Here is a 25,095-nt window from a genome sequence, read left to right as displayed (position 1 = left end):
TTAAGATCAAAAAAATTTTCACGCAATCCTTGACAGTACTAATAGGTGTAAAAATCTAAAAGAGGAAAAAAAGAAAGAAAAAAAAAGAAAAAAAAAAAGATAGAAAAAAAAAAGAAAAAACAACAAAATTTGTCGTAGCACGTTTCTCGCTTTTGGAATTAAATTAGTATCAAAGAGACAACTACATACACATATATACATACATAAATACACATACATATGTACTAACCTACGTACGTAAGTGTATATATATATATATATAGATATCGATAATACTAACGATCGTTGGGGCGTACTCACGAGTGTTAGTGATTTCTCACGCAGGAAAATATGTCGTCGTCGTGGCTCGGTTCGACGTGCCCGTTTGCTCGTTAGAAAGCGATAAGATAAAGCCTTCGACACCGAGAGAAAGAAAGAGAAAGAGAGAGAGAAAGAGAGAGAGAGGTTTCTAGCAAAACGAGTAAAAACAATTCGGTCGATTCTTTCTTTTGATGTTGTCGACATTGATCGAGTGTTAACTGCTACTTAATTTAACTTTTCAGAAGAGAAAAAAGAAAAGAAAAAATAAAGGAAGAAAAGATTTTAATCTATTACACCTAAAATCAATAACTCTATCATGATTCGGCTGATTTCGTTACGATTATAGAAAAACAAAAGAACAGAAAATATGAGTGAGAAAAGAAGAAGCAAAAGATCTGTCAATAGTGTGAATAAAATTTTTTTAACCAATAGTAAAGTACTGTTTAATTAGAATAAACTTTAATCAAATTATATAAGTAATATACATAATGAATATTCATCAAAATTTTACGAAACTCTATATGTTCATTTTCTTTTTCATTTTTTCGATTAAAAATTAGATCCAATCGATATATATATATATATCGCTAAAATATCACAAATTCATTATTTACGAACTATCATTATAATTTTCTATATAATTTTCATTCGTTCGTTATTAATCGAATCAAATCAAAATATTTCCTGTAAAGCATTAAGTACTACATACCAAACATATTGCAATATATTCCATATGTATATTATTATTATTAAACAAGAACAATACAGTTAGGAACTAAATCGTATCCAGGATTTTCCATCGATGTTACTTTCGAAAGAGAGGAAAGGAAAGAGAGAGAGAGAGAGAGAGAGAGAGAGAGAGAGAGAGAGAGAGAGAGAGAGAGAAACATGTGCATATATTAAATTCCCTCGCGTGTTAACAGCCTATCATTCCTGTTGCAGGTTTCAAATTGAATAGGAGGTAGAGGTAACAGGTGAAGATTCTCTCTCTCTTTTTTTTCTTTTCTCTCCTTGCAAAAAAAGAAAAAAAGGAAAAAAAAAAAAAGAAAGCGAGGGAAAAAAAATAAATAAAAAGGAAATATAGGGGGAGAAGAAAGGAAAATTAAAACGATAGAATAAAGAAAGCAACGAAAGGAAAAATAAAGAGAAGAAAAAAAAAAAAAAAAAAAAAGAAAAAAGAAAAGAAAAACTATATGGAAAACATTTTTTCAGAAATGTTCGCAATCACAAGCGCCAATTCGAAAATATTTCTTCCCGATCGAAAGATTTGCCATGCAAATATGTACATACATATATACATGCATAACATGCGCTTGCGTAGCATAATTACTTGGTCGCTTTTATAGCCGGGAGCGACTGCACGTTTTTTTTTTTTCTTTTTTTTTTTTTTCATTGAGGGGTAAAAGCTTAACGTATAACAGAGAGAGAGAGAGAGAGAGAGAGAGAGAGAGAGAGAGAGAGAGAGAGAGAGAGAGAGAGAGAGAGAGAGAGAGAGAGAGAGAGAGAGACGTGTACGAGTAGTAACTATAAGTATGAGTTTTCCAAACGAACGAGACACGCATCATCGAACGTTCATTCGTTCGTTCACCGATCAAGCAACCTCCTCGCTTTGATTTTAACGATATCCCGGGGACACGTTCGGCGCCATGGATCTCTTAAACTCTTCTTATATTAGCGATCAACGATAAAACCGGAACTGAGAAAAATTTTCATTTATCTACATACACAAGTCTTGAACGTTTCATCGTTCGTCGTTCCTTTAACTAGATACATATCCTTTTAACAACCGTCGAGGATGTTAAACGAGGATGTTAATTTATAATTTTTTTTTTTTTCCATACCTTGATAGACGTCTTTATGAAGAGAAGAAGGGAGAGAGAGAGAGAGAGAGAGAGAGATGAAAGAAGAGGAAAAATAAAAAAAAAAAAAAAAAAACGAAATATTCATTTAGATTAGGGCAATGCTCTATTACGATGAAATTATTAACTCTATACTACGTATAATTTATATACCTATTGAAATTACATACTATATATGTACTTAACTAAATATTAAAATGTATTATAATTAACAGTAAGAAAGAAAGAAAGAAAGAAAGAAAAATTAGTATTATATAAAGAAGGAAAAGAATCTATAATAATAATAATAATAAGTTATAATAAACGTAAACGCAACTATATTGATATTTCCCCTGATAAAGAGAATATACATATATATGTCTTAATTTTTTTCTTATTTTTCTTTTCTCTCTCTTTTTTTTTTTTTTGCTTAGTCGAATTACTTTTAGAAATACAATGAAAGCAGAAACTATTCGAAAGTAAAAAGGACGATAATATGATCGTCAATATCGACGAGAGTTGACGATTGCAAGAGCAAAATGGAAGTTGTTCGCACGTGCGTCGAGATGCCTACTGAAAACGATCGAGAGAGAGAGAGAGAGAGTGAGAGAGAGAGAGAGAGAGAGAGAGAGAGAAAGAGAAAGAGAGAGAGAAAAGAACGATGAGGCTAAGATGGGCGAGCAGAAATATACGATCATAAACAACGCGTCTCGTACGCGGTGCAAATTTAACCGTGGCCGTGTTGCACCGGAAGGAAGCCGCACGATAGTCGTAAAAAGACTGTCGGATAAACCGTGCTCCGTTGGTTTTGTACAATCTTCTATTTTTTTTTCGGTTTTATTCTCTCTCTCTCTCTCTCTCTCTCTCTCTCTCTCTCTCTCTCTCTCTCTCGCTCTCGCTCTCGCTCTCTTGAACTCGTCAATTTGTGATCATGATTATCGAAGAACAACTTTTTCCTTCGTCAATTTGAAAATCTGTTCAAGTTTTTTACAACGCAATGTAACAATTAAATTTCAATTTTATCACTCACGTTTAACTTCATTGTTACTTTCCATAATGCAAAATTTCTTTCATAATTTTATTTTTTTTCAAATATACAATTATACCATTATATTATATTATATTATATTATAATATAATTATAAATCTCAAATAATATAATATTTTTTTTATAGACACGACGAAAATAATATTTCCTATTTTTCATTTTTTTCTTCTTGGATTTTTTTTTTTCTGGATTAAAAACGTGGCTGAAATAATCGTTATCGACATTCGGCATGGTGAAAAAAAAAAAAAAAAAAAATATCGACGAAGATGTGTTCTCATTCGTGTTGTAACAAGCGAGAAAATTCTAAATAAATAAACGTGGAGCAACGAGTCTCGATGGCGAATAAACGATAGAAAATAATGAAAAAAGCTTTTATATGCGTTACTCGTTAAATCGAGTACACGTGAAATCAGCATTCGACGTGATTCAAGGCTCATTCAACAAAGGATTCTGGAACGAACAAAGATGGATATATGGATATGGATATGTGGAGTTGTCATCTCCGTCATCTTCGTCATCAAACTTTTGCAATAGAAAAGAATAGCGCTAGGCTCTTTCGTATAGTCAGTCCAATCGTTCATTCGTGTTGACTATTTCTCTGTATGTATATATATATATATATATATATATATATATATATGTATAGGTATGTGTTCAACGAGCCGTCAATTTCCATTGCGACGATGTTACGATGATGAGAGACATTAGATCATATATATTTGTATATGTGCCTGCGTGTATATGCATGTACATGCATGTAAATGTATTCGTAATTGCGTGTCTTATAACTAACTCGTCTACTACATATTCTACAAATTAAGAATGATTTTTCTCGGCAATAAATACTAAGCCGAATCGAATAATTTCTTTAAGACAGTTAAAAAAAAAAAAAAAGAAAAAAAAAATAAATAAATAAATAAATAAATAAAAGAAAAAGTATTGCATAGACATAGGTTTAATAAATTCTTAATATAGATACGAGAAAATTCTCTCATAAATTAATAAATTTTTAATAAAACTTAAAAACACAGCAGACATTTCAAATTCGCCGAGTGACATTTTACGAATCACAGAGATTTACCACCAACTTGTATAAATATATTCTCTCACGATCCTACCTAGTAAATGGTAGTAAAACTACCGTTAAATAAAATTCAACTTACATGCATACTTACAAATAGGGAGGTAGAAAGGAAAGAGAGAGAGAGAGAGAGACAGAGAGAGAAAGAGGGAGAGGAGATAGGGGGTTATCTTAATTATAATATTGATTCAAACGAATAACACGAATTCTAGTTACGTTTTATGGTATGATAGGTACACGACCGTCGATCGACTACGAGGTATACGTGAACGACGTTCAATGGAATTTCATAAGGAAGGAAATGGGGAAACGTTTACAAAAAAAAAAAAAGAAAAAAAAAAAAAGGAAAAAAAAAGGAAAAAAAAAACAGTATCGACTAAGTATAAACTATGAAAGATGTATGACAAGTTAATCGTCATACCGGTTAGAAGATAGAACTTCTAACGGAGATGGTTGCAACCAACGACGTATAGTACCCATCGAATGTATATGTACGTATCGTACACACACGTACGTATTGGTTGAACTAATCGAATAATAAAATACCTTCGGCGTAATATGTACGAGAATAATTTTCTCAATTGATTCTTATCTAATATAAATAATACATTTCTTCTCATAATCGATCCTCTCATTCTTTTTCTTTCTATTTTATTTTTATTTTTTATTTTTTTCTTCCTTTTCGAATCGAACATCTCTAAGAACGAAGACATTATTATTATTATTATTATTATTATTATATATTTTCATTCGCTTTCGATTCTTATACGTAATAAACCGATGAACGTGTTTCTTTCAATCGTTATTGATTTTCAAAATGGAGCAAGTACATTTTATGAAAATAAAAAAGAAATATTAAAGCTAATTCTTATTATGAATTATCATAAAAAAAATTAATGTTTTCATTGTGATAAATTTTAGTGTGACATATCGTTGTAAACAAACAAACGTTAAATTTCCATTCGAGTGGATTTTATCTTTCGATGTAAACAAACGTTCCTTTGTTTTTCTTTTTTCTTCCAATCGTTGTAGTTAAACGTTTCTAATTTAACGAAACCAATCGTTAAATTATTCATTAACTCGTTTCTCATCCGATATGATAAACGAAACATTTCTTCTTCTTATTGCAATAAAGAAAAATTAAAAATTAAATGTTTAATTAACGTTTGATTTTTTTTTAATTCGATATATATAGGATATTTCAAAAGTATATGGAACTAAACTAAAAGTCAAATGAACGAAAAAAAAATTCATATAGAGTTATATCCAAAAATGCTTTATATATATTCGTAGTTGGATAAATAAGGGGGTTTGTCCGTCCTTTCACGTACAAATTTCACGAAGGAAATTGCAAAAGAAATAAAGAAGGAAGGGAGTAAAGAAAGAAGGAAGTAAAGAAGAAAGAAAGGAAGGAAGGAAGGAAGGAAGGAAAGAATAAAAGAATTGAAAGAATGAAAGAACAGAAAGGCACGAGCTCGCTCGATTACTCCGCTTTATGCAGATTCCGCGAGTAAAGCGGGTAAGAGAAGCGGAGAGTTTTGGCCGAGTAGTGGTTGAAGCTGGAGAAAAAGAAGAAAAGAGAAGAGAAGAAAAGAGAAGAGAAGAGAAGAGAAGAAGAAGAGGAGAGTCATTTGGCATTCGAAATGTGCAGGACCGAGAGAAGCAAGGAACATGTCGGGTCCCTCTCTCTCTTTCTTTGGCTTCGCGTGCATGTGTTTCTCGTTCGTTGGTCGTTCCTATGCACATTTCGAAGGAGAAAGAAAGAGAGAAAGATGGAAGAGACGTAAAAGAGAGAGGAAAAGAGAGAGAGAGAGATAGAGACTGGCCACAAGATATATGCTACATGCTCGTGGATGCTCGTTTGCAGTGCGCCGAGAGGGACTGGAAAGAGAACCGCGCCGTTGAAGAGAGTAGAGAGATAGAGAGAGAGAGAGAAAGAAAGAGTGAAAGAGAGAGAGAGAGAGAGAGAAAGAGTGAAAGAGAGAGAGAAGCGACCGCGTTTACTGGTAGTAGGAGAAAGAAAGAGAAAGAAAGAGAAAGAAAGAGAAAGAGGAGAGACCGGCTATCGGTGCACCCTCTCCTCCTCGAAAACAAAGCCGGATCTCACCTTGATTTATCGCGGAGAGTAGGTACTGCCTCTCGTGTTGTATGTGGCTCTCACTCTCTCTCTCTCTCTCTTTCTCTTTCTCTGTCTAACTTTTAAGCGTGTGTAGTACGTTGTATATTATATATATATATATATGTATATATATATATAAAGTTCTTCTTTCTCTCCTGTGGTTTGGTTGGTAGGCTGGTTCTTCTGACACACACACACACACACACACACACACACACACACTGGCCGTTGATATTATTCTAACTTTCATAAGATGAATTAGAAAATTAATCCATTATTGTTCCTTGATATTTTCTTCCTCAACTATACGATAAAATTCGTACTCGATCACGATCTCGATCACGTTTGGATCCATACGTCCATCAGTAGTATTAACAAACATCTCCGTGATATTAGATAATAATTGACGAATTTTTATTATTCTTCGTTCGAATAGAATAAGAAAAAAAGAGAGAGAGAGAGAGAGAGAGAGAGAGAAATGTTGGTACGCGATGATATACACCGATGTAGTGATTAGAAGATAGGAGACCCTCCTTCTGGGTTTTTGATTTCTTCGCTTCCGTAATGTTGTACAGTGGCTTGTCTCAGATTCTCCCTCTTTTCTTTTTTTCCTTTTTCTCTCTTCCCTTCGACCCCTCCTTCCTCTATCTTCCCTTTTCTTTTCCTTTCTCTTCTTCTCTTCTCTCACTTTTTCCTTTACTTTCTCCCTCCCTCTCTTTTACTCTCGTTTCTCTTCGTACGACGTTACGAACATTTGTATATACATGTATATGTATACATATATATATATATATATATATATACAAGAAGAAAAAAAGAGACACACGACGGGACGGCACTAAATCAGTTCCACCGTAAAATCCTGCTAAAGCACGCGTAAGGAACGTGAATCACCGACGTAGTATTGAGATACATAGATAGAAAAAAAAAAGAGAGAAAGAGAGACAGAATATCAGGGAGAGAGAGAGAAAGAGAGAGAGAGAGATGTTCGATGAATCGCGCACGCGCTCCTTCCGTCCGCTTTATTTATTCCCCCTTTCGATATCACGCGTATTTCTCGACACTCTTCTTCCTTCCTTCCTTCACGCACCCACGAGAAAAATATAGATTGGTATATACATATTATATGTAATATATTCTTGTAATACGTATCCACATATATATATATGTGTGTGTGTATATAGAAATATATAGATATACGTACGTACGTAAGTACACGTATATATATATATATAAATATATATATATATATATATATTCTTTTGGCTTTTGTTCGTTCGAAACCGACGGAGAAATATGTAACGAGAGATACGCACGTGCGAGATTCGTTGACGAAAAGTCAACCTTCTCCGACGCCGGACGAACACGCACTGCCGTCCGAGAGTGGGGAGACGCGTTAGCCGGCAACGTACGACTATGTTCGGTTCGACTCGACAGTCACCGGCAGACTTCGGCACGTAACGCTCCCCACTCTATCGCTTACCGTCACATCGACCCTCTCGCTCACTCTATCCTTTTCTCCTACTCAGTCTCTCTCTCTCTCTCTCTCACTTTGTACCGTCCACGCGTTTCGTCCTCGCGTCTCGCTACGGAGTCAGGACGATGGTCCAGCGATCTATACAGGGTGTCTCTTTATTATCAATAATTTAGAGAAAGTATTATCATCGTCAAAATTATCTATCCTTTTAAATTATTATATTTAAAAAGATTATCATAGTTCCAAGGTACTTCCCTTTTTTTATTCATTATTTCGAAAATTTGATTTCTTTTTTTTTTTTTTTCATAATAGGTTAAAAAAGAAATCTATATATATATATATATATATATATGTATATGTAGATATATACGGAATCGATTTTATACGAACGATGATCCATTTGATATTATCAATGTATATGTATATCGTTAGATAGAATAATGACAAATACAATGAAATAGAAAGAAAAGGGGACTATTATTAATATCGTTATAAACAAATAGCGTAACTATGGGAGTTATCGTTGAACGCCAAAGTATGATTTTGTATTTTAATAAACAAAAAGTTTTCAACTACGAACACCCTATATTTACGGAGACGAACGTTCGCGTGTGCGCGAGACCGCATACGTGCACACCTGTTTTTTCAATGCGTGCGTGTGCACGCGACGCGAAAGTAGACACCGTGCGCGTTACGGAAGAGAAAAAGGGAGAGACAGAGACAGAGACAGAGATAGAGAGAGAGAGAGAGAGAGAGAGAGAGAGAGAGAGAGAGAGAGAGAGAGAGAGGAGAGTGAGAGAGACAGGAGAGTGGCCAGTTGAAGAGGAGGATGCTGTTGGAGGCGCGGGCGCCCTGCCGCGGATAACGAGATGCCTCCAGACTCGGTGGAGGCCTCGATCGCTAATTATCGCCTTCGGGTGAAGCCCTTTTTCGGGATAAAATCGAGTGTGTCGGCGATTCATCCGTAAAATCATCGCCACGCTAAGCTTCCCGCCATATCTTGCGCCATTATGCGAAGGTAGGTTGGTAGGTAGGTATTTTAAAGTTCTCAATGTATCGAGAAAGTGGTAGAGGGAAGAAGGGAGGGAGATAGAGAGAGAGAGGAGAGAGAGAGAGAGAGAGAGAGAGAGAGAGAGAGGTAGAAAGATAGAAAGAAAGAATATTCTCCATTATCGAAGAATAACGAGGCAGGTTATACTGCAAAAACGGACCGGTAAAAGAAATTAAAGGCAATCTCGTTACGCCATATACCTATTCTCTCTCTTTCTCTCTCTCTCTCTTTCTTTTTCTATTACACGAGTTTTTTTTCTTTGTTTCCTTATTTCTTCCTTTTTTTCTTTCACTTTTTTTTTTTTGAGAAAAATCGCCACGATTTTTAGAACCGATTGAATTATAGGAACAAGAGAGAGAGAGAGAGAGAGAGAGAGAGAGAAAATGGGGGTGGCGATGATTTTTTGTTTCTTTTTTTTCTTCCCTTTTTCTTTTCTTTTTTTTTTTTTAATTGCGTGGACGGAAAGGTCCGATGATTATCAGAGAGAGACAATCTCTCTCTCTCTCTCTCTCTTTCACTCTTTTCTTCGTCGTCTTCGTCCTCGTACCGGATATAGAAAAGAAAGAGAAAGAGAGAACGACATCGTCTCGAGCACAAGCTCGACTTCTACTAGGTAAGATTTTTCGATCGTTGCTTTAACGATACACCTCCTCCGGTGTAGGCCCGGTCGCGACCGGTTCTCCTCGAGTCCTTTCTCGTATCAGGATCGAGAGATCTAGCAGAGAACCATCTCCGAAGGATTTCGTATCGAGAGAGAGAGAGAGAGAGAGAGGAAGAGAGAGGGAGGGAGGGAGGTAGAGAGAGAGAGAGAGAGAGAGAGAGAGATAGAGAGTCTGGTTAACGAAACGAAAAAAAGAGAAGAGAAGAGAACATACGATCGAGATCTACACCACGAACTCGACTCGTACTACGTTACTACTCTACGAGAGAAACGACAGAGAAAGAGAGAGAACGAGTAAAGGTCCTTCTCGAATTCGCATGGTGAATGACGTCGCATACCAAGACTGAAAATAAGGGCCCAAATGTTTGCTACTCGTAGGGTCCCTTCGTGCATTCGAAAAAATGATACTCCCGTTCGACATAAATAACGAAGAGTAAAGCCCTCAGGTGAGATGGCGAGAAACGAGCGATAAATAACGATACGTTCGAAGACATCACGTTGTACACCTGCAATGAAAGAGAGAAAGAGAGACAGAGAGAGAGAGAGAGAGAGGGAGAGAGAGAGAGAGAGAGAGAGAGAACGAAAGAGAAGAAAAAAGAAGAGAAGAGAGAAGAGGAGAGTGATGACCGACGAATCTTTAATACCACGTTTTTGCCCCCCTTTTAATGTCCAACTTCCTCTGCCCGCAGGCCTAATGACAACGACACCTTTTGCTTTTACGTACTGTCACGTAGAATGAGACTCATCAATGTTGTATGAACGTATGTACGTTAACTTTTACCACATAGATCGTAATCTCGTTCTATTGTCTTCCATGAAATTGTCTTCCCTTTAAAAAAAAGACGAAGAAAGAAGGAAAAAAAGGAAAGACCAAAAAAATGTTCCCTTTTATTACTTACATCCTGCTCGTTTCGATGATAAAGCTCAATGATATATCACGTTTGTTATGAATTTTATATTGTTATGTTAGATCGAAATATGAATATTAATTATATATATTTAATATTGTGCATCGATGTATGTTATACGTAAAATAATGTTACTATGGTTAATGATAAAAAAAGAAAAGAAAAGAAGAAAAGGAAGAAATGAATTTGCATGCGTAGAATTTATGAAAGAAGAAGAAAAGGAAAATGAAAAGAAAAGAAAGACAGCAAAATGATATGTTAAAAGGAAGAAGATGAAGAAGAAAAGAAAAAGGAAAATAAAAAAGAAACGGTAGTACCTGTTATCGGTAAAAAATTAAAGTCTTCCGATCTCTCATAAAGTGTCGGGTCCACACGTAAGATCAGCTGTCAGCGAACGTGTTAATAACTTATCGCTTCTATTATCGACACTCGCCAAAGCTTCGATACTCGGTCATTATAGAATTCTAAAAGAAGAAAAAGGAATTGATGAAAATGATGGAATATATACCTTTACGGTATTTTCGTTATCGTCGGGCAATCGATCATATAGGGGCAAACGTGTACAGAGTCGATCGATCAAAGACTATCGCGCCTACGGTGTTGAGAAAGTTGCTTGATCCGAAATGAACGTAGTGGAGGAAGGCTTTTCAATTTCTTCGATCCCAGAGTAATGATAAAATGCCGATTAATATCGAATATTAACGACACGCGAGAGAAGTGTTAAGTTAAATGCACATTAATATGCGAATTACGTTGATAAACTATAACACGATTTTCTATAACGTAGATATATATATATATATCTTATAAGCTGTTAAATTATAAAACGAACGATGTGATATTAATATTTATAATGAGAGGCAAGGAAGCAGGGGAGGGAATTAAAAAGATCTTTGAATTTTAATTTATATGATTTTTAAAGTTTGTACGTATACACACACATATATATATATATATTTATATATGCTTGTATGTATGTATGTATATATATATGTATGCATGCATATATGTTAGATTAATAGAAACTATAAACAGAATAATTCTCTTCTTCTTATTATTATTTCTTATTCATATTTTTAACTCATCTATAGATTTCCATCTTGCAAATGCAATACCATATTTTATCCAACAACATCTTTTATTATCAAAGAAGAAGAGAAAAAAAAGATAAAAAGTGAAGATGAAGATGAAGATGAAAAAGAAGAAGAAGAAGAAGAAGAAGGAAAAAGGGGAAAAGGAGAAGAATCCCTTAGGGGCTAGGACGGTTTCCCTTGACGTTTCTGGAATAGCTAAGAAATGGAGGGGTGGCCTTGTTGACTTCCCCTAGTAGTCGCTCGATTCCACTACTCGTCTCGTGGTTTCGACTAAACTACCACATTAACGTTTAGGTAGTACACGCCATGAAGTAATGACGAATGAACGAGAATTGCTTCTGATTCTGATCTCGTATCACCATAGAGAGAGAAAGAGAGAGAGAGAGAAAGAGAGAGAGAAAAGTAAGTAAGAAAGGAAAAAAGAAGAAGAAAGAAAAAAGAGAAAGCAAAATTGCGAGTTGCTGATGGCTTCGGTAATTCTCCGTGTGTGATGAGTATGGTCCATTATAGTTCTTCGACCTGGCATATGGGACATTGCACTTGACAGGGAGACATTTTATTTTCTATCCCTCTCTCTCTTTCTCTCTCTCTTTCTTTCTTTCTTTATCTCTTTATTTCCCTTTATCTCTATCTTTCTGTCTATTTCACGTATATATCTATGTAAGTACTTTCCTTTCAACCATATTGTTATTCACCTTTGAACGACTTTGTTTATATATTTTTTTGTTCTCTCTCTCTCTCTCTCTCTATATATATATATACATATATCTTTATCTCTATTTCTGTCTGTTACGTTCGAGCTAACAATATTTTAATTCTTCGTCAGTTTATACATCTATTCGTATTATACTTGCATGTTCTTTCAAGAAATAAATTTCTTCAGGTTAGGGAAGAAGAATACGAAGGGATAATAGGTGAAATCGGAATGAAAAAATAAATGGAAATAAATTAGATTGAAAAAAATGTTTTGGATAGAAATACCACTATCCGTAGGTTGCATCTGCACAATGAACTTTCCGCATGAGCAAATTATTCGTTCGAGAAACGAAGAAAAAGAAGCTAAGAAATCGAACGAAAAAGAGAGAGAGAGAGAAAAAGAGAAAAGTTTTTCGAGGTATACATATCTACTATAGAAAACTTTCTTTTTTTTTCCTCTCTCTCTCTCTCTCTCTCTTTCTCTTTCTTTTTCTCTCTCTTTCCCTTTCTTAACTCGCTTTTCTAACAATTTATTCTCTCAACGATAAGTCTCGACCGTGCTAGTAGAGATCTCTCTCTCTCTTCTGGTTGGCTTTTATTCATTGTTATGCGTTAAAAAGTCTCTCTCTCTCTCTCTCTCTCTCTCTCTCTCTTTCGACGAAGATTGAAATCGAGCGGCCACTCCCTCTCCCCCCTCCCCGACCCTCCTTTTTTTCGTTGCAATCGAAACTTCGACCTATCATGGAAGAAACTTTTCTCCTTCGCAAGGATAATATAAAATGGGGTATAGCTGATTTTAAGCTGAAGTGAAAAAGAAAAAGTTATGCGGTTGGTGGGGGTGGGGAGGGGGAGGAGGAGGAGGAATAAGAAGAAGGAAGAAGAAACAAAGGACGAAAGAGACAATAAAAAAAAGACAAGGAAACAAAAAAGAAAAAGAAAGAAAAAAAAGGAAAAAAAAAACGAAAGAAACAAAAAAAAAAGACAAGGAAACAAAAAAAAAATTCTTTGTCCCTTCAGTCCTGTGTGTTCGAATAATCGAAAAGTTTCTCCTTTTTTGTTCGTTGTTCTTCCTTCCATCCTTCCTCCATTCGTCCATTCCATCCGTCCTTCTTCCTTTTATAAACGCCAGGAAGAAAGGACGATGGTGCAATCATCGAAATGAAGACGTCAAAAAAAAAGAAAAAAAAAAAAAAAGAAAAAAAAAAAAGAAAAAGGCAAAAAGGTGAGGGTCCAGATTTTCTCTACGTCGGTGGTGATGTTCAGAAAGTCCAGTTTGCTCGTTGAAAAATCCCCGTTCCCTTTCCCTTCCCTTCTTATTCCCTAAACCTCCCCCTCCCGTCGTTTCTCTTGTGCTAGGCTGTCTTCCGTGTCCCATTGTTGGGTCACGGTTGACATTCACGATGTCCAAGCAACTCCGTGAGTAAAGATACGAAAGAGGAAGAGAGACAGAGAGAGAGAGAGAGAGAGAGAGAGAGAGAGATAGAGAGAGAGAAGACGACAGGATTCTCAAGGGAGGACCTCGCTTTCACAAAAGGATCCTGCGGTACCCCTGAACTTCCTGCCATCGTAGAACCTGCTTTAGAAATCCCACCCCGAAACCAATTTATCTTGAGAAGCTGGAGCGACGCTAAACGGATTTTCCCTTCGCCCATATTAGACGCTTTTATTCGACGTGAAATTAGCTTATAGAAGAAGAAGAAGAAGAAGAAGAAGAAGCGGACAAGAGCGGCGCCTCCGCACTTGTCAGTTGATCGATCCTACGAGTTCCTTCGAACACTACTTTCAAAAAAAAAAAGAAAAAAAAAATAGAAAAGAAAAAAAGATAAAAAATTATAGGAGAAAAAAGAAAAGGAAGAAGAAGCTCCTTGAAAGCTCGATCTTTTTCCTTTCTGTTTCATTGCATTATTCCCGTTTGACGTTTCATCATTTCTATCCATTTCATCGAGTTCTACATACTTTTTCCTTTCTTTTCTTTTTTTTTTTTTTTTGATTTATCACTTAATATATGATGTACAAAATTTTTTAAAAAGAAAAAAAAAAAGGAAAAAAAAAGTGTCGTAGAGATTTTAGGAAAATATTGTTGACGAATTAGTATAGAAATTTTTGATATTTCGTTTAATTTGAGAAATAACTTCCATCTCTCTCTCTCTCTCTCTCTCTCTCTCTATCTATCTCTCTCTATCTTTCTCTCTCTCTCTTGTTCTATATCATGTATAAACAAGGAAAACCAATAAAAAAAAGAGAGAGAGAAAAAAGGATTCTGGTCTGTAATTTATCGTATTATTATTTTTTTCTTCTTTCATTACTCAATATGCGATATATAAATACATTTTTATCAGTATATTACTTTTTCAATATTTTATCCAATATATTTTTTTCTCTTTTTACTATCTAATAATATGCAATATATAAATAGTTAAAAAAAAAAAAAAAAAAAAAACAAAAGCAAAAAAAAGATAAAGTGATATATAATATACAAGACTCAGGAAAAAATGTTTGATCAACTAGTACAGAAATTTTCAATATTTCGTTTATTTCAAAGAATGACTACTTCTCTCTCTCTCTCTCTCTCTCTCTCTACCAGACAAAGAGCAGGATGATCAATAAGAACAAGAAAAAAAAAAAAAAAAAAAAAAGAAAAGTAACGGTCCATAGTAACAGTCTATAATTTATCGTATTCCTTTTTCTCCTTTCCCCACCCCTCTCTCTCTTTCTCTCCCTCACTTCTTTTTTTTATTTTTCTTTTTTGTAACAAGATCGTTTCTCCAAACCAAGATAAGTAAGAGCACGTGAGTGCGTCTGAGATTCTCGAAAGACAGATTACATTGGGCTTCCTGTGACCTATCACCTAAACGGGCCACAAGAGAATGGTATGCACTGTGTGTCCCGTAGTCGTATGTTCAAGTTAGTGCATAAGAGTCATGATAGTGGCGACCAGCCACGGACCGAAGAGATAACGTTTCTCATTCCCTTTACTCCCCACTCTTAATCCCTGTCCCCTTTTCCCCAGTACTCCCCCCAGGCCACTTCGTCGGCCAATACATAGATACGTCCACTAAATACATAGCCAGTTATGGGAGCACCGTAAACCTATCCAGACTTACATAAATACAAATCTACGTGGTAATATAAACGTGTTAAAACGAACGAGAGAACGAACACAGTGAAAGAAAGAAATAGAGAAATCCAGGTGACTAGTCAGGGGTGGGGTATAGTGGGGTAGGATGGGGGAGATTAAAGAAAAACGAAGACAGAGAGAGAAAGAGAGAGATAGAAAGTTTCTTCAAGCTTTCTACAGTAACGGTTCGGTTCCACCCGATCGCCTCTTTTTTGAAGTGTCATTTTTTTTTTTCTTATCTTTCTCCCTGATAGGTAACACATGGTAAGTAGGAGACCTACTCTCGCTATTACGAGAGGTAGTTCTTTTCCTTTTTCTAAGAGAAAGAAAGAAATGAGGAAAGAAAGGACGAAAAAAAAAAAATGAAAAAAAAAAAAAAAGAAAAAAAATAGAAAATACAGAAAATGGAAAATTCAAGAGCGCAAGTCCGATAAGGAACGAAGTGCGTTTCGAAATAATTTCGTAGCTCTATTGAAATTTATTTAACGACTAAACGTCATCATCGATCTCTATGTATGTATTTATGTATGTAAGTAATGTATGTATGTACGAGATCCTTTCGAAAAAGTGCCGCGTCGGAGCTTTATGGGTAGAGAGAGAGAGAGAAAAAAAGAAAGAGAGAGAGAGAGAGAGAGAGAAAGGAAAAAGAGGGAAGGAGAGAGGGTGGGTGGAGGGGGAGGGAAGAGACATTGTCCCTGCGGGGGTTAACCGGTATTCGACCAGTTTTCTGCTCGACACGTTGAAAAGAGAGAGAGAGAGAGAGAGAGAGAGAGAGAGAGAGAGAGAGAGAGAGAGAGAGAGAGAGAGATACGGACGTATTTCACTCGTCACGAGGGAGGACACCACCAGTGGTGGCCCTTCTTCTTCTTCTTCCTCCCTTCGTACGTCGTTCGTTCAAGTTTCACATCGAGGAAACTTTATTGTTCCTTTTTTTACTTTTTGACCACTCGCAAAGGAACTTTTTCTTAAAGTTCCTGGAGGTTTGCAAACACTTTGACGTTTCGTTGGTATCCAATAGAGTTGCCTTTTCTATCTTTGTAATTCGAGTATTGATGATGGAGTAGGATAGTTCCTTCGAATAGAACAACTACGAGAGCCTTCATTTTCATCCTCATCTTCCTCTTTCTTCTTCATTTCCATCTTCTTCTTCATCTTCTTCATCTTCTTCATTCTTTTTTCTTTTCTTTCTTCTTTTTTTCTTTTTGCATTTTTTTCTTTTTTTTTTTTGAACGTTGCTCGCGTGCATTATCGTCGTTGATCAGTAAATCCTTATTGACAGGTACACAGGCGTAGGAATAAATTATGAAAATAAATGGTCCTTCGTGACGATCGGACGTGTCCATCATCGTCCATCGTTTTTCTTCCAAATAGACGTCTCGATTCTCGATCGTAACAATTTTCTTCGATCTTTGTTTTTTTTTTTTTCCTTTTTTTTCTTTTCTTTTATTATTTTTTTAATCTCTTCACTATCACCACAATCTCTGCGTGTTCGGAGTATTTTAGAGATAATATTTCTTTTCCATTATTTATTTATTTATTTTTCCTTTTAATTTTTTTTCTCCAAACGAATCATTTAAATATCGATCGAACGAAGAAAAACTGTTTCTTTCTCTCTCTCTCTCTCTCTCTCTCTCTCTCTCTCTCTCTCTCTCTTTCTCACACTGTCTCTTTTTCTTTATACGAATTTAATAACGTTTTCTCCCTACCTTAACAGATGAAAGATTTTTCTCGATCGAGGGAGACTCTTCTCTTTCTTTCTCTCTCTTTCTCTCTCTCTCTCTCTCTCTCTCTCTCTCTCTCTTTATCTATCTATCTCTCTCTTTCCCTTTACTTCTTTATTTCCGCGTCTGATAGACTCGAATTCGATCGCGTTCGTCGAGCAAGCCGGCGAGTGGAGTTGTGGGTCTTGCAAAAAGGAAGAAAAAAAAAGGGAGGCAAAGGGAAGCGAGTCTCTTTCTGTCGCTGTTGCACGCGAATAAAAAGATGTAAAGGAGACATCGGGGAAAGGAGGGGAGGGGGTAGAAGGAGAAGGGGAAGAAGAGGGAGGAGGTAGAAGAAGGGAGGAATATGTACCACCCATCCTGCATCGATGCACGCGAACGAGGCCACCACCATTACAACTTGTATTAAATACTACTACTATCACTACTACTACTACTACTACTACTACTACTACTACTACTACTACTACTACTACTACTACTACTACTACTACTACTACTACTACTACTACTACTACTATTACTAACACTACTATCGTCAACAGTCGTTCTCTTTCATATTTCACGATATTCGTCTCTGAGCCTATATCACGTTGGAAGTAACGCGATCGTGATTTCTATCCTGTGTGTATAAAAAGAAAAAGAGAGAGAGAGAGAGAGAGATCCATAACGCATTCACCATCATATTTATTTGAAACTTGGGATCCGTCTGGCGCAACTCAATGTGTATATATATATATATATATATATATATATATATGTACATATATATTTATATATATATATATGTATATACAGATATGCATATATATATATATGTATATGCGTGTGTATATGTATGTATATATAAAAGCACGGAAGATACGTTTAGAGATACACGCGTCCACCCTGATACTACGCTGCTGTTCGAGCTTCCTACAAGCTTGGGAAGCCGAGAATACATTACATTATCTGCCTTTTGCTTCGGAGCATCTTCTTTCAATGTTTCCCCTTTCTTCTTTATTTCTTTCTTTCTTTTTCTTTTTTTTTTCTTTTTTTTTTTTTTTTTTGCTCCTTTTTTCGTTTCCTCTCCTTCGACTTTTATCATTATATTGATCTTTTTATTGTTACCCGTAAAAGTTCGATTCCACAAAGGGACGTGAGAAATTTTCATAATTTCCCGGCGTTTATCAATCTATGAAACTGTATCAAAGCGAAAACTTATTTTTTCCTTTAATACCATTAAATACGTCAGTGTTGTAATTTTTATTTTTTACCGTATACGTCGTGCTCTTTGTTGTTAAGATCGGTCGCCATTACGTTCGATGTGTTGAAAATAAACTAATAAATAAATAAAGGAAGAAGAAAAATAAATAAATCATCTTAATCTCTCTCTTCCTTTCTCTCTCTCTCTCTCTCTCTCTCTCTCTCTCTCTCTCTCTCTCTTGATTAATTATATGCATTGTATTATTATTTAAATATTCAAACCAACGAATTGGTTTTCAATCATTGAAATTTTTTTTTTATATTGTGCTATTAACAAAATCGATATTTAAAATTATATCGGGACCAGACGATATAAAATTGGTTATAAATAGTTGATATAAAATTGTTAATTAAATCACTGTAATGACATGTAAATTTGTCAACGCGTATTTATATACGCCATTTGCATATTTATATTTGAATAATTTGCTTTTATTTTTCCTTTTGTTTTTTTTTTGTCGCCGCGATATTATTTAATTATCGTCTCGATCAATCGAAGATTGAATATTTGTCAAATTTAACTTGCATAGCAATCTAATCTTTTTGTTGTATGATTTCTTTCTTTCTTTTCTTTTTTTCTTTTTTTTTTTTCTTTTCTTTTTAACGTCAGAATAAGTAAGTTTGGATCAGATAGGAACTTAACTTAAAAAGAAAAACAAAAAAAAAAAAGAAAAAGAAAAAAAAACTAATTAATTCTGTAATATAATGTAATATTCGTAATGGAAGGAATGTAACGAAAAGAAAAAAATTGAAAGAAATGAAGAAATGAAGAAAGAAAGGAAGAAAGAGAGAAAGGAAAAAAAGATGGAAAGAAAGAAAGAAAGAAAGAAAGAAAATAAGAAAGAATATGAGAATAATCAAAGAATAAATTAATATTATCGAAGAAATTAAAAGTTAAATGTATGAATCCGAGGACAAGTCGAGTGGACACTAAAGTGACATAGGTTTTACGATTGGTTTTTATGATAGAATTGTTTCGAATTGCGTGACACAAAGGGCGTACGTGAAATCTCGCTTTAGATCTAGGATGCATTCTTGGCAAGTAAAGAGTTGGTTCGACGTACAGAGGAAGCACCAATCTTAGTCACACTAGCACTAACAGGATAGTAACTCGAAACCATAGTGGTGTAGAAGAAGAGGATGAAGGAGAATCAGAAGGAGAACGAGAAGGATAAAAAGAAGGGGTAGGAAGTAAAAGGGGGTAAGAGGGTAGGGGTGAAGGAAGGAGAAGAAGAAGGAGAAGAAGGTGAAGGTGATGGTGTTGATGTTGGTGTTGGTGGTAGTGGGACAGGTAAGGAGGTGGAGATGCCAGAAGGAGATTTAATAAAACGCTATGGGGTACAGGTAGGCGCGACGCTTCTTAGCACCACAAAGCCGCCTACGGGGAGTCGGATTTCTTCGAGACCTCCTCGATAATTCCGCGAGACTCTCTTTCTCTCCTTCTCTCTCTCTCTCTCTCTCTTTCTTTCTCTCTTGTTTTTTCCTTTCTCTCTTTTTCTCTCTTCTCTCTTCTCTCTATGTTTGCTCTGTTCTCTTAACGAGAGGAGTTCGCAATACTCACGCAACATTCTTTTTTCTTTTCCTTTCTTTTCTTTTCTTTTCTGTTTTCTTTTCTTTTACCTATTCCGGCAACCCACATGTATTCCTTATGTACAAAAGTTAATGCATATACATACTTATGTTGTTTACGTAATATAATAACTTTTTTCGTTGGGTTAATCTTTTTTTTTTCTTTCTTTCTTTTTTTTTGTTTACTTTGTTTTCTTCTGTTCTTTCTCTTCTTTTTCTTTGTTTTTTTTCTTTTTTTTTTTTTTTTTTTTTTAATTACAATCGTTTTCACTATCATCGATGATATTGTAATTCGTTTGATAAGATATTGTCGATTTTTTTTTTTTTTTTTTTTCTTTTTTATATACGTGACAGTACAAAAAGATCATCGATGAAATTATAAGAAAAATATTTTATTTGATATTGTCGATAGAATATTGATATTATGCGTAATGGTGTATTATATCTTAGTTGTTACAAATGATTTTATTATTTATTTATTTTAGAATGTTCATTTGGAATAAAATCGATGACATTGAAAAATAAAAGAGAGAGAGAGAGAGAGAGAGAGAGAAAGAGAGAAAATAGATAGAATAAATATAAAGATTTATTTTAGTTGGATAAGATAATTGTTTTTATATTACTCAATCCAAAAGAGCTCTCTTATCGTACAATAAATTATAAACATTTATATATATAATAATAAATGCGTTTCTCTATTCTTTCGCATAAAATACAATTGTAATATTTTTCTCTTTTCCTTTCTTTTTCTTTTCCTTTTTTGTTTTGTTTTTTAAACGCCTATCAAAAATAACAAAAATTATTCTCTCTTTTCTCGCGAAGTAAAATTTTCAAAATTCTAAAAGCAATCTTGTATAATAATAATAATAATAATAATAATAATAATAATGTTACAATGATATCATTTGAAGAGAAGAATTTTTCTTTCGTTTTCAATAAACGCGTCTTTTTATCACACGATTCTCCTCGCATTTCACTGCCGTCAAAGTTTCTCTAAAGGAAGAGAAAGAGAGATAGAGAAAGAGAAACAGAAAGATAAAGAGAGAGAGAGAGAGAGAGAGAGAGAGAGAAAAAGAAAGAAAAAGAATGACTTTAATTCACCCCCTATTTTCATGTAAAAGAGGAGACCATTTCCTCTTCGGAGAGACACGAGAATACGCGTCGACTACTCGTTATACCGGTCTTCTACTCCGCGAGAGTCCAGTTTCAGGTTCTTCTTCTCTTTGAATAACGTCAACGAAGCTCGTCGAGTACTACTTGCGAACCGAGCTACGCCTTATTTCCTTTTCTTATATATGTATACGTAGACATATGAGAAAGAGAGACAGAGAGACAGATACAGAAAGATAGATGGATAGATAGATAAAGAAAGAGAGAGAGAGAGAGAGAGACACAGAAAGAATAATGATAAAATTCCATTCATCGTCTCGCATGTTCTCTTCCGCACACGCGAAAGCTTACGCTTATTTAACTCGACGACGTTTATTCTCGCTAAATTATAACACTTGTGACACGGATACCATGAATGTTTCCTCTTATCAAATTAGATTTATCTGCTTAGCAACGTTTTAATTATAACAAAAATATAATAATATGTTGTTTTAATATGTAACATTATCATAATAAGATTTTATACGATAAATGATATAATTATAAATAATATAATATAATTGAATATATATATATATATATATATATATATATATATATGTGTGTGTGTATATACATATATGGATATAAATAATAGATATTGAAATCATTTTCGTACGAATAATCTCATTTCTTTATTTTCAATCAATTAAATATTTAAAAGATGCAAATAGAGATGTATTTAAATCTTGTCAATATATTTTTAAAAGATACAAACACAGATATATATATATATATAATGGCAGAAAGAAGACGATGGGACAAAAGGGGAAAGAGAGAAGAAAAAAGAAAAAATTAAAAAAAAAAAAAGAAAAGAAAAAAAAAGAAAAGAAATAATCGATGAAAGAAACTCTATTCGAAATTGCATTAAAGAGAAAAAGCAGGAGTTTCTTCCGCGTTCGTAATTTCTCCTCTCTCTCTTTCTCTCTCTCTCTCTCTCTCTCTCTCTACTTCTGTCTCTTTCTTGTGGTGATTGTGAGTACGTTAAGGATATACGACGTTCTCGACAATAAGTGGAGTGCATACAATGATGCAGCTTGGTCGACACGACAGGAACAAAGTCCAGCGAGATAGGACACGAACCGAAGAACAGAAATGTTCCGGGGGCGAAACGATTCCTAGAGAAAGAGAGAAAGAGAAGGAGAAGGAGAGAGAGAGAGAGAGAGAGAGAGAGAGAGAGAAAGAGCTACCTGCAACCTCTTAACTATTCGATCAGATAAAACGCGTTTTGTGTCGTCGAACGACTACGCATTTGTATTCAAAGCTTCTTTAGCAACAAACGTACCTACATATGTTCTATGTGTAAGATTTACAAAAAATTTTTCTCTCATATTATTATACATATGTAAGTAAGTACATAAGTACCCCCTGCCTACATATACATCCTGAGTATTTAATACGCTATTATTTAGACAATAGGATATTTTTACTTTTGTTCAATATCTATAGTTACATATAATGTGCGCGCGTATGTTTCTACATGTGTATATATGTTTCTATGATATGATATAAATGATTAAAAATAAAGAATAAAGAAAGGAATAAAAAAGAAAAAAAAAAAAAAAAAAAACAAAAAGAGAAAAAAGAAAAAAGAAGTAGCAATACATTAGTAGGATTGTCATTTTGATTGTCGAATCGGGATTATCATTCTTATGGGACTACAATTTACACTTTGATAGCTCGATATACAGAAATCGATAGCTTTACTATTATCGATTTACCTCTTGGAAAGATATACCTATATATACACACATATATATATGTTGTTAAAAAATATCGAAGGAATAGAGAAAGATAAAGAAAAGGGAAGTAAAAGAAAGAGAGAGAGAGAGAGAGAGAGAGAGAGAGAGAGAGAAATAGTAAAGTATTGCTCGAGTTTCTACAAGAGTCCAGCCGAGAAGTAGCTTCCTCTTTCTTATTATGCAGCTACTTTTCTCAGAGAAACGAAGCGTTTGTCACACTCGTGTCCTCTATCCCGTCGTTCGAGAGATCGAGAGATCGTAAAAAGGGTGAATTTACAAAGAAACGAAGAAGAGAGAGAAAAAGAGAGAGAGAGAGAGAGAGAGAGAGAGAGAGAGAAGGAAGGAAGAAAGGTGATATCGATGTCGTTTCTGTGGGTTACCCGTGTCGCGTCCATAATAAAGTCGTAACGCTCTCTGGCCCGTAAATTCGACAGAATATTACGGTACACCATCTTCGAGGTTTCTTTCTTTCTTCGTTTGCCGTAAAGCCGTGCCCCGGTGATCAGGATGAAATTTACAGACGTGTCAGAATCTCTTCGTGGTGACTTCTCCAACTCTTTGACCGAACCTTCCCACCACTTTTGCCTCTTTTGCATGCCCCCAGATCCAACCGTCAACGTGTTAAACATCTTATAATATTTGCGTTTCGTTAAAAAAAAAAAAAAAAAAAAAAAAAAAAGAACAAAAAGGAAACAAAGAAAAGAAAGAAAGAAAAATATTCTATTTATGGATATATTTGTTAGACAATTTGTTAGAAAATTTTATTTGGAAGAGAAAAAATTTATATATATATATATACATGATATTATATAACGATTAAAAAATATTTAATGTTAATATTACGGTATTTACGAATTAATTAAACGAGCGAAAATGAAAAGATCGTAAGAGAACTTTCCTATTACAAACATAATTAAATGTAATAAATGAGCGGATATGCTAAGTCCTCTTCGATGTCTATGACGAAACGATTATAGACAGATAGATAAAGAGAAAAAGGAATAGAAAGAGGAAGAATGAGAGAGAGAAAGAGAGAAATAGAAACGAACCAATGCGTTTTATATCACGTATCTAGATATATTAGATCGACGTACCTTCGATGGGTTCTCTCGTACGTACATACATACATACATACATATATACATCATACATATATATATATATATACATACATACATACATTCATAAATATATACATATATAGTTCGATCAACCGATAAACTTTCTTTTCCACGTACGGAAATAAAAATCGAAACTCGTTCCGATAGATGCCCTAGAGGCGCCTTTTCCATATCCGTTCTTCGTATATGAAACGAGACGGAGATGAGAAGAAGAAGGAGAAGGAGGAGGAGGAGGAGGAGGAGGAGATGGAGGAAGAGGAGAAAAAGAAGAAGCAAAAGGAGGTGAGATGAGTTTCTTGTGGAGAACGTCAGGAAGATTCGAAAGGTAAAGTGTGATGTGCGAGATTACGCCTTCCGTTGCGTTATACTGTCGAGATAACGAGCCTTATCGATAAATAAAACGGGTAGGCTTCGATTTTCGAAGCCAACTGCAGATGGAACGTGTCTATCTCTCTTTCTCTCTCTTTCTCTCTGTCTCTTTCTCTCTCGCGCGCGCGCTCGTTTCTGTGTAGGATGTGTAGCATCATTTAAAAATTGACAAAGTCATTTTATCCACAAAATCGTTCGAGATAACAGTGACACTTCTTTTGCTTTTTCTTTCTCTTTTTTCCTTGACTTTTTTGTCTCTCTTCCTTTCTTTCCCTTTTGGTTTTAACATCGACGAGCGTTAAAATGTACAATATGTCCTTCGTGAAACGTGTAAAATGTCATTTATTAAATGAAACATTTCGTTTATCGACGTACGATCGCCATCTCACATTTGGATTTCTTACTGTATAATTATTAAAATGATTAAATCGCGAAATGATATCGAACGTTCCCAAAGATCCGAGTATCGTTAATAACTTAAGAAAACGAGTTTCGTTAATATCTCAAATAATATCTCTCATTTCTACATCTGAAAGTAATTTAAAGTCGTAAACGTTCGATAATGAGATTGCGAGGGTGATTAAAAAGAAAAAAAAAAAAAAAGAAAAAAAAAAAGAAAAAAAATAGAAGAAAAAAAAAAAAAGAAAAAAAAAGAAAGGAAAGAAAAAAAGAAAAGACAAAAAGGAAAGAAAAAGAAATGAGAACGGCCTACGACAATCGTCAACAAATAATTGAGACACCCTATATTGAAAATATATCTTGGCAAGATGTAGCCAAGAAAGGAAGCT

General features: G+C 34.7%; 1 protein-coding gene across 12 annotated transcripts in view; it reads right to left on the bottom strand.

Moving 5' to 3' along the window:
* LOC124430779 (frizzled-2) overlaps window positions 1-25,095 on the bottom strand; it is a 129,060-nt gene that overhangs the window by 36,864 nt on the left and 67,101 nt on the right. Inside the window, exon 3 of one of the 12 annotated variants that reach the window (XM_046977794.1) lies at window positions 10,801-10,947. The exons of 9 other annotated variants lie outside the window; for them this stretch is intronic. The gene's annotated coding sequence lies outside the window, so the exon portion shown is untranslated. Of the gene's footprint in view, window positions 1-6,374; window positions 7,564-7,702; window positions 7,798-10,800; window positions 10,948-25,095 lie in introns of those variants that run through there. 2 more of the 12 variants (XM_046977797.1, XM_046977796.1) reach the window with 2 other exon arrangements.

Source organism: Vespa crabro, chromosome 19 (genome assembly GCF_910589235.1).
Source record: "Vespa crabro chromosome 19, iyVesCrab1.2, whole genome shotgun sequence".
Lineage (NCBI taxonomy): Eukaryota > Metazoa > Arthropoda > Insecta > Hymenoptera > Vespidae > Vespa > Vespa crabro.
The sequence above is the reverse complement of the archived record's forward strand: the minus strand, read 5'-3'. Positions and strand labels throughout refer to the sequence as shown.